Source organism: Coenobita brevimanus, chromosome 23 (genome assembly GCF_032717465.1).
Source record: "Coenobita brevimanus isolate Jiangsu-jjx chromosome 23, ASM3271746v2, whole genome shotgun sequence".
NCBI classification, from domain to species: Eukaryota; Metazoa; Arthropoda; class Malacostraca; order Decapoda; family Coenobitidae; genus Coenobita; species Coenobita brevimanus.
In genome coordinates this window covers 48,056,711-48,069,755 of record NC_136976.1, presented here as the reverse complement: position 1 = coordinate 48,069,755, position 13,045 = coordinate 48,056,711, and the positions used below count along the sequence as shown (strand labels likewise).

The following is a 13,045-nucleotide window of genomic DNA, read 5'->3' as shown; positions in this document are numbered from 1 at the left end:
GACAACAAATCTGAGGATCTCAGCTGTGACACAACACGAAAAATTAAAAGTGACACCATTAACTAAAATAAGCAATGGACTCAGCATACCCACCACATCACATATGGTGGGTAAACCTCAAGTAGGCTCCCCTTGAGGTTTACTGCATCATGATTTGCAAATAAAAGAAATGCAAAGACAAAAAAATCTCATGATGGATTTTGAGAACTTTTCCTTTCTGGGAGGTGGTTTGCCTGTATGACGCCGTGGGGAGCACTTGTACAACCAGTAATAGAGTACTGAAGTCAACTCTGGACCCTCCCATACGGCAACTGAGATTCTTGAGGCCATACAAATTAACGCTCCGTTACTCCAAGAATCAGGGACACAAAAAGCCAAAGCTACTGGGCACGTCTTAGAACTCTCGGAGTGTCCTCACAGTAGAGGCCGAGGTAATGGTACAATATAATATACATACGGAAAACACTATATTGTACACTAGTGCCGGCCCCTTCCTGCCATGTCCAAAATCCGGACGGATGTGCAAGTGAAGAACTTGCAGAGAAATTCAATACTCATTTGAACAAGTTTCTGAGAACTATACCAGATAACCCTCCACTGTAAGGATACGTCTAACTTTATCGTGCTGCCACAAACATAAATCATCTGCATCTTAGATACAGGGTATGGTAGCTGCGCTGGAGCAGTCTCCAATATATGATAACCAATGAAACATCTCAGATAACTCATAAGCTATCAGTCTATCTATTGCCAGACTATAAGGGGTGGCAGTTTGTCTTTGAAAAATGGGAGAAATGGAGTTCCCCCGAGCTAAGCCCTGTATTGGACTATATAGCCCCGCTAGGGTTACAGGAGGGAGCTACCCCTCCCGGCACGGCATCCCGGGCTAGGCTCGAACTTGCAATCCCCCGATCACATGTCCGGCGCGCTACCACTGTGCTACCGCGCCCTCCCATGTAGTTTGTCTTTGAGTTTGTTGTTTTACTCGGAGGGACACTGACCCTCCACCACCAATCCACTTGCTGACATTCAGGGAACGCGTATGGTTTGGTTATATGGTTACCACCCAGCGTTGTAACTGGTTTCCTGGCTCACAGGAAGCCATTTGTCTTGTCACTCAATGTCAAGCCACTTGAAAAGGAAAGAGTAATAAAAAGTGACAGGAAAGACGGGACAAAGAGGAAGAGAGGAGGGCACACTGAAAAAGAATGATGAAGTTGAAGGAAGGAGTGGACAGTCTACATCAAGTGAGTGGATGATGGTCGCCTCACCTACCGCCAGTGACGCTTTATGCTAAAGATAAAAGCAGCAGGTTGAGTACTTTGGGCCTGGGATGAACCATGACCCACCCGAACTCGATAGAGAAGAAGAGGACTGTTGTGTTGTCAACTTGGCATTCCTAACTTTAGGTAGTGACAGGTGGTAACAGCGCGCTAGGTAAATACATTTCGTTACTCATGTATTCCACATATAAACCACAAGGATGTTATGGTAAAGGTCATGTTAAACTTAACGGTAGAGTATGTGAATGCAGAGAAAGAGTTGAGCTGTTACCGTTTCAGCCCTTTACCGTCGTTCACTGAGTACTGTTTTTTATGGTGTTTTTTGCATGTTTCGATCGATTTTGTTAATATGTATCAGAAATACCATGTTTTGACGTTTTTTTTTCACCCCCTCCATAGCAAGGGGGTCCTGTGGGAGCCTAGGGTTTTGGGTGTACTCACCTGGTTAGCTACCCTTCACCCTGTGATGCCTAAAGAGAATTGGAGAAGAGTAGCTAACAAAGGCAGTAGGAACAAAGTGCACTCATTTGGTGTAACAGTGGTATAGCAACTAGGGAAATAAATAAAGCCAGACACCAATAGGAACATTTACAAATATCAAACTTGCAAATGTTCATGATGAAGTTGGTGAAAGTAAATATGGGATGCTAATCCAAAATGTCACAAGAACCATGCCAAGAGTACTGTGAAGAACATCCTAGAAGGCATTAATGGAATTAAGAGTAACAACATTTATTAGAGCATTCCAGAAATTTACACATTGCAGAGAAGAACCAAGTCCCACAGCTTATTGAGCTGTGCATATGTGTAAGCTTGTATCTTTGGCCATGAGTACAGTACTGGTGTCAAAAGGATTATAGTATTTCATCTAGGGTTTTATTACATTAAGAATGAAGAGTTTTCCAGCATTTTATAAGAATTGGGGGGGGGGGGAAATGAGGAATTTGCAGCATTTTTTAACACCAAAAACCGGTCACACACAAAAAAAAAAAAAAAAAAAAAAAATAGGTTCCTAAAAGAGGTGCCTCTCAGCCCATACCTAACCATATTGGTAAAATTCAAATACTAAATAAACACATAAAACAAAGAATTTGCAGCATTTATGGGTGCCAAAATGGAATCAGTCAAAATGCCTAACCTAATCTAGTCAAAGCCAGAAAAATTGTTGATACTGGCCTTCTTAACTGGAGGGGCTTTGCAGCAAACCCCCCCCCCAGACCCCCCAGTTGGCTTTAACCATCCTGACTGCACAGAACCTAATCTTGTAAACCACTTATCAGTACTGTTCATTAGCTCAGGTAGGAGATGCAGGTTCAGCCTCTTGAGCCACCTTGGCGCATCATCATGGGACCTGGGGTGTACTCATGACACGGACATTTTGAAACGGGCTCTTTTGTCGGGTCAGGTCATGTGAGGGTGGTCCTTGACCCAATGACCTTCCATCATTAGTTACTTTCAAGTTGTGCGGGTAAATTTACCCCTTAAGACCGCAATTATTTCAGGCAGGATGCCTCCCACAACTGCAGTTCGGGGGTGTTTTGGCGACTTTCACCAAGAGCAGATTGATTGTGTTCTGGCTAAAGAGGGAGAATTTATGCACCTGACAACGCAGTCTGCACCCCCATAGGCCTAATGGTTACCGCACAATCGTGCGTCAAAGTTAAAAAAAGTTTATAATAGTTACCCCTCGAAAACAATCGAAAACATGAAAATTTTTATATAGTAATCCCTCCACTATCCGACGTAATAGAGCCATAGGCAGGTCCGGAAAGTGGTCCTATCCAGATAGTGGGCACCAGCCTCCTGGACTTGTACTTATGGACCCTAACTCAGAAAAACACCTATACAACTCCCTCTGGACATGATAGCACCTATTTAAGACCCAAATCACACCAATAAGGCACATAAAAGACTGAAATAAATGCAAAAGAAGCATAAAATGAGGTTTTTGAGGTAGGTTCACACAATATTCAACATTCTGGGTACTTACAAGTCCCTGGCTCCTGGACTGGTAGTTATGGACCCTAACCTAGCCTAACTCAGAAAAACACCTCCCTACTGCACATGCATAGCATCTAAGACGCAACATATTCACACCAATAAGGGACATAAAAGAGTGAAATGAGGTGTTTGAGGTAAGTGTAGTATGGAAAATACAGTAGAGTACAGTATGAAACGTTCTGCCTACTTACAGCAAGTCCATGGCCATCTTGATGAATAACCGTCAGACTCTGACAGCAAGAAGGATTTCCTGAAGCACTTGCAATACACAGTTCGTGAAGTCTTGCAATGAACTTAGTCATTCGCACTCAGAAGTCCATTCTCTTCACACTGCGCACTCTTTGTCTTACTTATGCTCCATTGTAACAATAAGTGTTGCACTCTGCACTTAAAGTCTTTCCACTCATAAAATCAATTTCAAAATAAATCACAAGTGTACAGTATTACGTTAAATTTAATCCAAAAATTTTCTTTTCACTCAAATTTCTACTTTCATTACATTACACTACTGTATGCACTGTTTCTTTTTCACTGCACAATACTAAATTCCCATGTGGTCTAGTGGAGAAGTTCTTGCCGTTTAATCAGAGTCATAGTCAGAGTATCGCTGGCAGGTGACCTAGGGGTGCGTCGCTGGGTCGTGGTGATGGCGTACCCACTGCAGACGACTCTGAAGATAGACGCAAACTCACGTTGAGCAGTGACTCCACCGTGCTTGATATGCTGGGCTGTGGCTCGGAGCATGAGGGCCTGTCTTGGGGAGGCAACGGAGTGGAGCCAGGGCAGGGCACAGCGGGGGTCACGGGCCTGAAAAAACTGTCAATGGTTGATTGACGCAAGGAACGACGATTCTGACGATTGATGATGCGCTGCCTAAAAGCACACACTTCCTCCACAAGTCCCAAGGGCCCCATCTCCCTGTCGCAGTCTGGGTGTTCCAGGTAGTCCAGAACGAACTCTAGGTGTTCCCGGAGTGCGCTCAGCTTGGGGATGGCTGGAGTAGTGTCATGCTGAGAGGAGTCTGCATCATCGTCGCCGTCCTCGTCGGAATCTTCAAGCTGGGTACTGACACCTGCAACTGAAGATGTGATCTTGATATCAGACAATGTCTGATACCCAGGATCGCCCTCGTCGTCATCCAACCACTCACACACATCGTCCACATCAACATCGTTGCCATGCGTACATAGACGTGCATGGAAGTCATCCACGTCAAAACCTAGGAAATCGTACTCCACATCCGTTCCGAGAAGCAGACGAGACCAACCATTTTCTAGAGTCTTGACAGGGATTTCCTTCCATACACTGGCCCAGTTGTAGATTGCAGACTTGATGTTGTAGCGGCGAAGGTTTTCCAAAGTCCGCTGGCCTCGCGTGTCCCGTCCCTCCCTGCGCTCGTCCTCATCCTCGAGAACAACCATCACCTCATCCAGGAACTTCCTTCAGTACAGCCTCTTCGTTGCCACGATCACTCCTTGGTCCATTGGTTGGATGAGAGCAGTCATATTAGGTGGCAGAAACATGCACCTAATGCGGCCATTCTCAGCCACCAAGTCCTTGTCGCACGGGTGGGCAGGTGCATTGTCGAGAAGGAGGGCCTTTACCTGGTCGCGTGGGATTCCCAGTTTCTCCGTCTGGTAATGCATGACCTCCTTGACGAAATGGCGGTGGAACCAGTCTTTGAAGATCTGGGCTGTGAACCATGCCTTCAAAGAATAGTACCAGACGATAGGAAGGACATCCATCACCTCATGAAGACACCAAGGCTGCTTTGTGTGACCAACAATAACGGGCTTAAGCCGGTGCATGCCATTAGCATTGGCACAACACAAAGCAGATATCCGTTTCTTGGAGAGCTTGCGGCCAGGTACATGCTTCTCCGTCTCCTCGGCTAGAGTGTTCGTTGGCAAAGAGCGATAGAATAAACCAGTTTCGTCAGCGTTGTAGACTTGACCAAGAGTGAGGCCCTCCCTGTCGATCAAGCCCTTCACCTTGTGCCAAAACTCAACTCCATCCTCGTTAGCGTCCAAAGCTTCGCCATGAGCCTTACGGTTGGTAAGGCCATGCCGTAACTTAAATGCGAAGAGCCAACCCTCGGATGCCTTGAAGTCTAGGGCGTTGTGAAGCCTGGCGAACTTCTCAGCAGCAGCCTTCAGCTCTGTACCACGTACCATCACATCAGCAGCACGTTGCTGTCGATACCAAATCAACGTGGAGCGGTCGATTTCAGCAAACTTGGGAGTAAACATCACCTTCCTCTCCACGTTGTGTTTGCTTCTCGACGAGAAGTCAGCCATGTACTGCATGAGTTTGTTTCGGGATCTCTTAATGCCAAACAAAGTAGATCGGGCCAGGTTGAACTCGCGGAGGATGCGTGAAGAAGACCATCCCGCATCTACTTTCTCCAATATCTCCCGCTTCTTCTCCAGAGTCAACACCACTCTCTTCCTCTTCTCAGGCAGCGGGGCCATCATCACACACACGAAGGAGAGGCACAAGAGCAGCAGGAGTGCCTGCAGCAGGTAAGGCACCACCACAAAAGCGAGCACGTGGGCAACCATGATGACGAGCGTTCACTCGCGACGAGAGACAGGCGGAAAGTGGGAAGGATGCAGGGGCGCTCTAGTGAACATCAGAGGAATGACGCGCCACAACAAAGCTGTCCTGCGCCCCGCGCGCCAAGTTCAAATTACGGGCGGGGAAAAATCTCTCTCTCTCTCTCTCTCTTTTTTTTTTTTTTTTTTTTTTTTTTCCAGACCATTTTGGGAATATTGGATCCCGGGACGATTATGTCCAGTTAGTGGGGATGTTTGGATATTGGGTCTTCGGATATTAGAGGGATTACTGTATTCTGATTCATTACCAAACGAATTTTTCATTACCAAATTGGCCCACATTTGATAATGAAAAATAGCAAATGGCAACCCTGACAGGGAGTGGGGAGGGGGGGGAGGAAGGAAGGGGTGAAGGGGCCATGGTGTAAGCAGCTGTTTGGTGCCGTGCGGCAATTTCAAATTACAGGTGGGAAAAAATTCAGATTTTGGGTGGATTTTTTTCTTTTTTTGGCCATTTTTCTGTTCCGATGGTCCAGGCCCACAATGTCCGGTAAGTGGGGATGTCCGGAAAGTGGGCGTCCGGAAAGTAGAAGGATTACTGTATATACACACACACACACACACACACACACACACACACACACACACACACACACACACACACACACACACACACAGAATCAGTTTCCAAGTGACTCAGACATGAAGAAAAGTGGGAGGAGCCATATTCTGTGGGCGGAGTAAGCTGTGTATGAGCACACTGTTTGAGTCTCTACACTGTGCTCCGAACACTTCCTATCACATCCACGTACATCCACACCACAACGCTCCTTCACTTCCTCATTTGTCAGTCTGTCTCTCCATGTGACTCCACATGCTCCTCTCAATTAACTAATTTCCACTACTCTCACTGTTGACTTCTGTCCCTCCAACAAAGTCCAAGCTTCACTTCCATACGTTAGAGTTGGTATCACAATACTGTCATGTAGTAGCTTTTTCACTTCTTTGCTCACTTCCCTGTTTCTTATCACTGCTTTCAAGGAACCAGCAACCTTTCTTCCTTGTTGTATCCTTTCAAGCACTTCATCCTCTAAACTTCCATCCTTACTCATCACACTACCCAATTACAATACTTAAATGCACTTACATTTTCCATTTCCTCCTCATCCAGCCTCACTGTACATTCACTGACTTCACTTCTCTCGAAGACCATAACTTTACTCTTCCCTACATTCATCTTTAGATTCCGTTTCTTACACACTCTCCCAAACTCCTCCGCCAAGCCATGCAACTCCCCTTCATCTTCACTAAACAACACAGTACAGTATATATCATCTGGAAACAACAGTACAGGGAGTTTCCAAACACTATGCCCTCTCTCACTAGGGCCGCTCCCACATTATGTAGAAAATATTAATTTATGTTCTCCTTTAGGAAAAAGTCATCATGCAACAATTTCTTTTGACTACTGTAAATAGAAATGTTGTGCAGTTAAGTGATAGTGACACTTTCATATTTAGTTTTCATAAAGGAAAGCATGAAAATATAAGAAAGAAACTTAGTAATGAACCGGCATGAGAAATTTGTTGAAAAATCAGCAAATTAAATATATGATTTGTTGGTACACACATTACATAATTTAATAGATAAATTTGTCCCAAAGGTGAAAGGGGAGTCTAAGCCTAAACCAAAGTGGATAATAAAGGAAGTGAAGATTCAAATAAATACTAAGAATAAAAGCATGAAGGAATCTTAAAGCAAGAGAAACAAGAATGAGAGCTGTGAAATATAAACAAGAGAGAAATAAAATAGTGTGTGCTGTAAAACAGGCTAAAAATGCATTCAGTAAGAAATTGTGTGAAGACATTAAGGAATACGCAAAACACTTTTGGAGCTATATAAGGAGTAAGGCAAATTTGAAAGAAAAAGTGTTTAGAGTAAAAAACAGTAATGACCATTTGACAGAATCTGATTATGAAACTGCAAGTGAATTTAACCCTCGTATTACCAATCGACACAGGCTGTGTCCAACCACGAACGAATACTGTACAGTAATACCCCGATATACGATACCCCTAGACGCGATACCCCGATCTTACAATGGGGGTAGAAATACCACCATACCCTGCCTAACAATGGCCAAACCTTGGTGTAACGATTGGTTTTCATTTTTTTAAGTGATTTTGAGTATATTTTTGACTAAAATTGGGTGTTTAGGTTGATTTATAAATAGTTTTCAGACTTAGATTAATGTGTTTTATCCTTAGGCGGAGTGAACATTGCCATTTTAGGGTGCAGTTGACTAAGCTTGATTTTTTCCAGACTTATGTGTGACGATTTTCAGATTTTGTCGGTTTTAGTGAGATATTTACAGGTGTTAGGCTTAGGTTAGCTTCATTTACAGCTGTTAGGCCATTTAGATTGGCTTTAAACTTGTTTTGGGGCTCATGTGGGTCGGTTTTGGACTTGGTTGGGGGAAATGCAAGGCTGAAAAATGCATCCCATTACTTTACATGTTAAAACTACCCTGATATACGATACCCTGCTTGATGATGGGTTTTTACCTAACCAATTGCATCATTAAACCAAGGTATACCTATACTTGGGACACAGGCCCGAGCATCCAAGGACACACACTGAGAGACCCCTCCTGTCACTGCACTATTCCTGCGCACATGATAGTTCATAAACAGTTTATCCTCACACCATTATTCATGCATCAATAATCGTAATTATTTTTTTCCCCGTAATCCTGAATAAATGTACAGGTACTATTGGCCACAAGTATTCTTACGCACTTCAGATTTGCCTCTCCCAGATTTTATTTGGTAACACTGGCTTCTTGTCCAGATATATGATATCCTATATTCCTAACCTCATTTTCCCCTCTCATAATTCTTGCTATTTACTTATCTTCTGGCAAAGCTTCGTGAATAATGTTATTAATCTATCCTTTCAGCCAAAGTTTATTTGCTCTGATATTACTTTTATGTCTGAAGAGAACAGGTCTCTCCTTCTTCCCCTCCTTCTATCCCCCTCCCTCTCTCCCTCTCTCTCTCTCCTACTCCCTCCTTCCCTCCCACTCTCTCCCCATTCCGTCTCTCCATATCCTCCCCTTCACTGTCTCTCGTTCTGCCTTCCTCGCTCCCCTTATTCTCTCCCCATCCTCTCCCCCTGCCTCTCTCTCTCTCTCTCTCTCTCTCTCTCTCTCTCTCTCTCTCTCATATGCTATGACTCAAATACACAGATGGCAGTGCTAGGTTTCTTGCTACAAGTATTTTTCACACTCTTACAGAAAGGTTTTATCATGTATTTTTGAGTTGTTTCATATCGAACTCTCCATACTTCCCATCCAGTAGTCTTCCATATTTCGTATAAAGCTGGTCAAGAGTTGATATGATCTACACATCTGTGTATAGGATATGGAGATCAAGAACGTAATAAGGAGGAAACCAAATGTGTGTTTTAAAACTTATAAATTACCACACAGTCTATGAAGAAAAAAGTTTGTAATTGATTGTTCCCCCCAGCAATTAGCGATAACCCCCAACAGCCTGTCAGACAGGTAACATATATGTACAGTATAGCTACAGTTCTTTAATTTCTTCTGAATAGTTCCCACTCAGCCGTCATTCAGTGTTGGAGGTGTTGGAGTGTTCTGTTCACCGCTGGGACCCACAAATATATGATATTACCCCGGTAGTCCTTTCTGGGCTTCAGGGGTCCGCCACTTTACGTGTATTGGGCAGTTATCCCCCCAAAAAGTGACAGACTACCCATCCTATAATATGCATGCAAGAATCCTCTAAAGGCATTGGCCTTAGAATGTTTATGTACTGTATATATATATATATATATATATATATATATATATATATATATATATATCTGTCTATCTATCTGTCTGTCTATCTATCTATCTATTGCCAGACGCCTCAATCCTGTTTGGGGATGGCCACGAACAAATCACCTCCACGTCGCCCTGTTCCCCGCCATTCATTTCACTCCCCTGCTCCCAACTCACACCCCCTTCTCTCATATACCTCTCCACCCCATCCCTCCATCTTATCCTCGGCCTCCCCCTCCCTCTTCCCCCCTCCACCTCACTCACATGCTGTACACTCTCTTCGTCAGTCTTTCATCCTTCATCCTCTCCACATGGCCAAACCACCTCAGTGTGTTCCTCATAATGCTTCCTATCATGTTCACATCCACACCACAAAGCTCCTTTATATCCTCATTCGTCAGCCTCTCCATGTGACTCCACAGGCTCCTCTTAAATAACTCATTTCCACTGCTCTCACTCTTGACTTGTGTCCTTCCAACAATGTCCAAGCTTCACTTCCATATGTTAGAGTTGGTATCACAATACTGTCATGTAGTAACTTTTTCACTTTCATGCTCACTTCCCTGTTTCTTATCACTGCTTTCAAAGAACCAGCAACCTTTCTTCCCTGCTGTACTCTTTCAAGCACTTCACCCTCCAAACCTCCATCCTTACTCATCACACTGCCCAAGTACTTAAACATACTCACATTTTCCAATTCCTCACCATCCAACCTCGCTGTACATTCACTGACTTTGCCTCTCTCAAAGACCATCACTTTACTCTTCCCTACATTTACCTTTAGATTCCGTTTCTTACACACTCTCTCAAACTCGTCCACCAAGCCTTGCAGCTCCCCTTTGTCTTCACTCAAGAACACAGTATCATCTGCAACCAACATTACAGGGAGTTTCCAAACACTATCCTCTCTCACCATGGCCACTCCAACATCCACTACCCTACCTTGTACCTCTTTAATTACCCCATCCATGTACAGATTGAACAACCATGGAGACATGACACATCCCTGTTTCAACCCAACTTTCAAAGAGAAAAATTCACTTAGTTCACCATCCACACGCACTGCAGCCTTAGCACCATCATACATACTCTTCACAGCATTCAACAACTTCCCATCTACTCCATATATTCTTAACACTTTCCACAATCCTTGTCTATCCACCTTGTCATATGCTTTCTCCAAATCCATGAAAGCCGCATACAACTTCTTTCCCTTCTCTAGAAACTTTTCCACTAAAGATCTAAGAATGAATATCCGATCTACACAACCTCTTCCCTTCCTAAAGCCTCCCTGTTCTTCTCCAACTAATTCCTCTGTTCTTTCTCTAACTCTGTCAATAAGTATCCTACCATACACTTTTCCTATTATACTAAGAAGACAAATGCCCCTATGATTACCACACACTTCTTTTTCCCCTTTTCCTTTGTACAAGGGAATAATTACACTTGACTTCCAATCCTCCGGGACTCTACCTTCCTCCCAGGCCAATCTGTATATATATATTGCCAGATGCCATAATCCCATAAGGGGTGGCCACAAACAAATCACCTCCATGTCACCCTGTCCCCTGTCATTTCATTGCCCTGCTCCCAGCTCACACTTCTCTCCCTCATATACCTCTCCACTTCATCCCTCCATCTCATCCTTGACCTCCCCCTCCCTCTCCCCCCCTCCACCTCACTCACATACACTCTCCTCATCAGTCTCTCACTTTCCTTCCTCTCCACATGGCCAAACCACCTCAGTGTGTTTCTCCTAATGCTTCCTATCATATCCACATCCACACCACAATGCTCTTTCACTTCTCCATTTGTCAGTCTGTCTCTCCATGTGACTCCACACACTCCTTTCAAATAACTCACTTCCACTGCTCTCACTGTTGACTTCTGTCTCTCCAACAAGGTTCAAGCTTCACTTCCATATGTTAGAGTTGGTATCACAATACTGTCATGTAGTAACTTCTTCACTCCCAGGCTCACTTCCCTGTTTCTTATCACTGCTTTCAAGGAACCAGGAACCTTTCTTCCCTGTTGTACCTTTTCAAGCACTTCATCCTCTAAGATTCCATCCTTACTCATCACACTTCCCAAGTACTTAAACGCACTCACATTTTCCATTTCCTCCTCATCCAACCTCGCTGAACATTCACTGACTTCACTTCTCTTGAGGACCATAACTTTACTTTTCCCTACATTCGCCTTTAGATTCCGTTTCTTACACACTCTCCCAGACTCATCCACGAAGCCTTGCAGCTCCCCTTTGTCTTCACCTAACAACACAGTATCATCTGCAAACAACTGTACAGGGAGTTTCCAAATGCTGTCCTCTCTTACCAAGGCCGCTCGAACATCCACTACCCTACCTTGTATCTCTTTTATAACCCCATCTGTATGCAGATTGAACAACCATGGAGACATGACACATCCTTGTTTCAGTCCAACCTTCAAATAGAATAATTCACTCAATTCACTATCCACATACACTGCAGCCTTAGCACCCTCATACATACTCTTCACTGCCTTCATCCCATCTACTCTTTATATTCTTAATACTTTCCACAATCCTTTTGTATCCACCCTGTCATATGCTTTCTCCAAATCCATGATGGCCACATACAACTTCTTTTCCTTCCCTAGACACTTTTCCACTAAAGATCTGAGAATGAATATCTGATCTACACAACCTCTTCCCTTCCTAAAACCTCTCTGTGCTTCTCCAACTAATTCCTTTGTTATTTCCCTAACTCAGTCAGTAAATATCCTACCATATACAAGTACTTTTCATATTACACTAAGAAGACAAATGCCCCTGTGATTACCACACTTCTTTTTCCCTTTTTCTTTTGTACAGGGAAATAATTATACCTGACTTTCAATCCTCCGGGACTCTACCTTCCTCCCAGGCCAATCTGCACATCTTCCACATCCTTTCTACTACTATCTGTCCTCCATGCTTCAGCATTTTACCACACACTCCATCACTTCCTGGTGCTTTCCCCATTTCTTCATTGCTTCCACAGCTTCCATCTTACTGATTTCTTCCTCTCATCTCACATCCCTCCTTCTCCCAGCCATTCCCCAGCCACTTATACTTGCATTACTTTCATTCTCTGTGTTCAACAATTTCATAAATTCCTCTCTCCATCTACTCATATTTTCTCCGTTCTCTACTAGTAATCTTTGTCCTGTCCACGTTGTCCATGTTACTCGAAGATTGTCTGTACTGTATACAGTACATGTACTGTACTTACATGCAAATACATAGATATTGTGCAACATTGTCCTGAAAGTTTTACTTCTGTAATAAAAGAAACTAAACAGTAGGTTTGGTTAACTTTACCTATGCAAAAAAAATTTAA

At 43.7% G+C, this 13,045-nt stretch overlaps 1 protein-coding gene across 1 annotated transcript in view; it reads left to right on the top strand.

The window, feature by feature from the left end:
- The first annotated feature begins 1,371 nt into the window (after positions 1-1,371).
- Positions 1,372-13,045, top strand: part of LOC145392963 (putative protein-lysine deacylase ABHD14B) — a 226,954-nt gene continuing 215,280 nt past the window's right edge. Inside the window, exon 1 of the mRNA XM_080267258.1 lies at positions 1,372-1,437. The gene's annotated coding sequence lies outside the window, so the exon portion shown is untranslated. The remainder of the gene's footprint in view (positions 1,438-13,045) is intronic.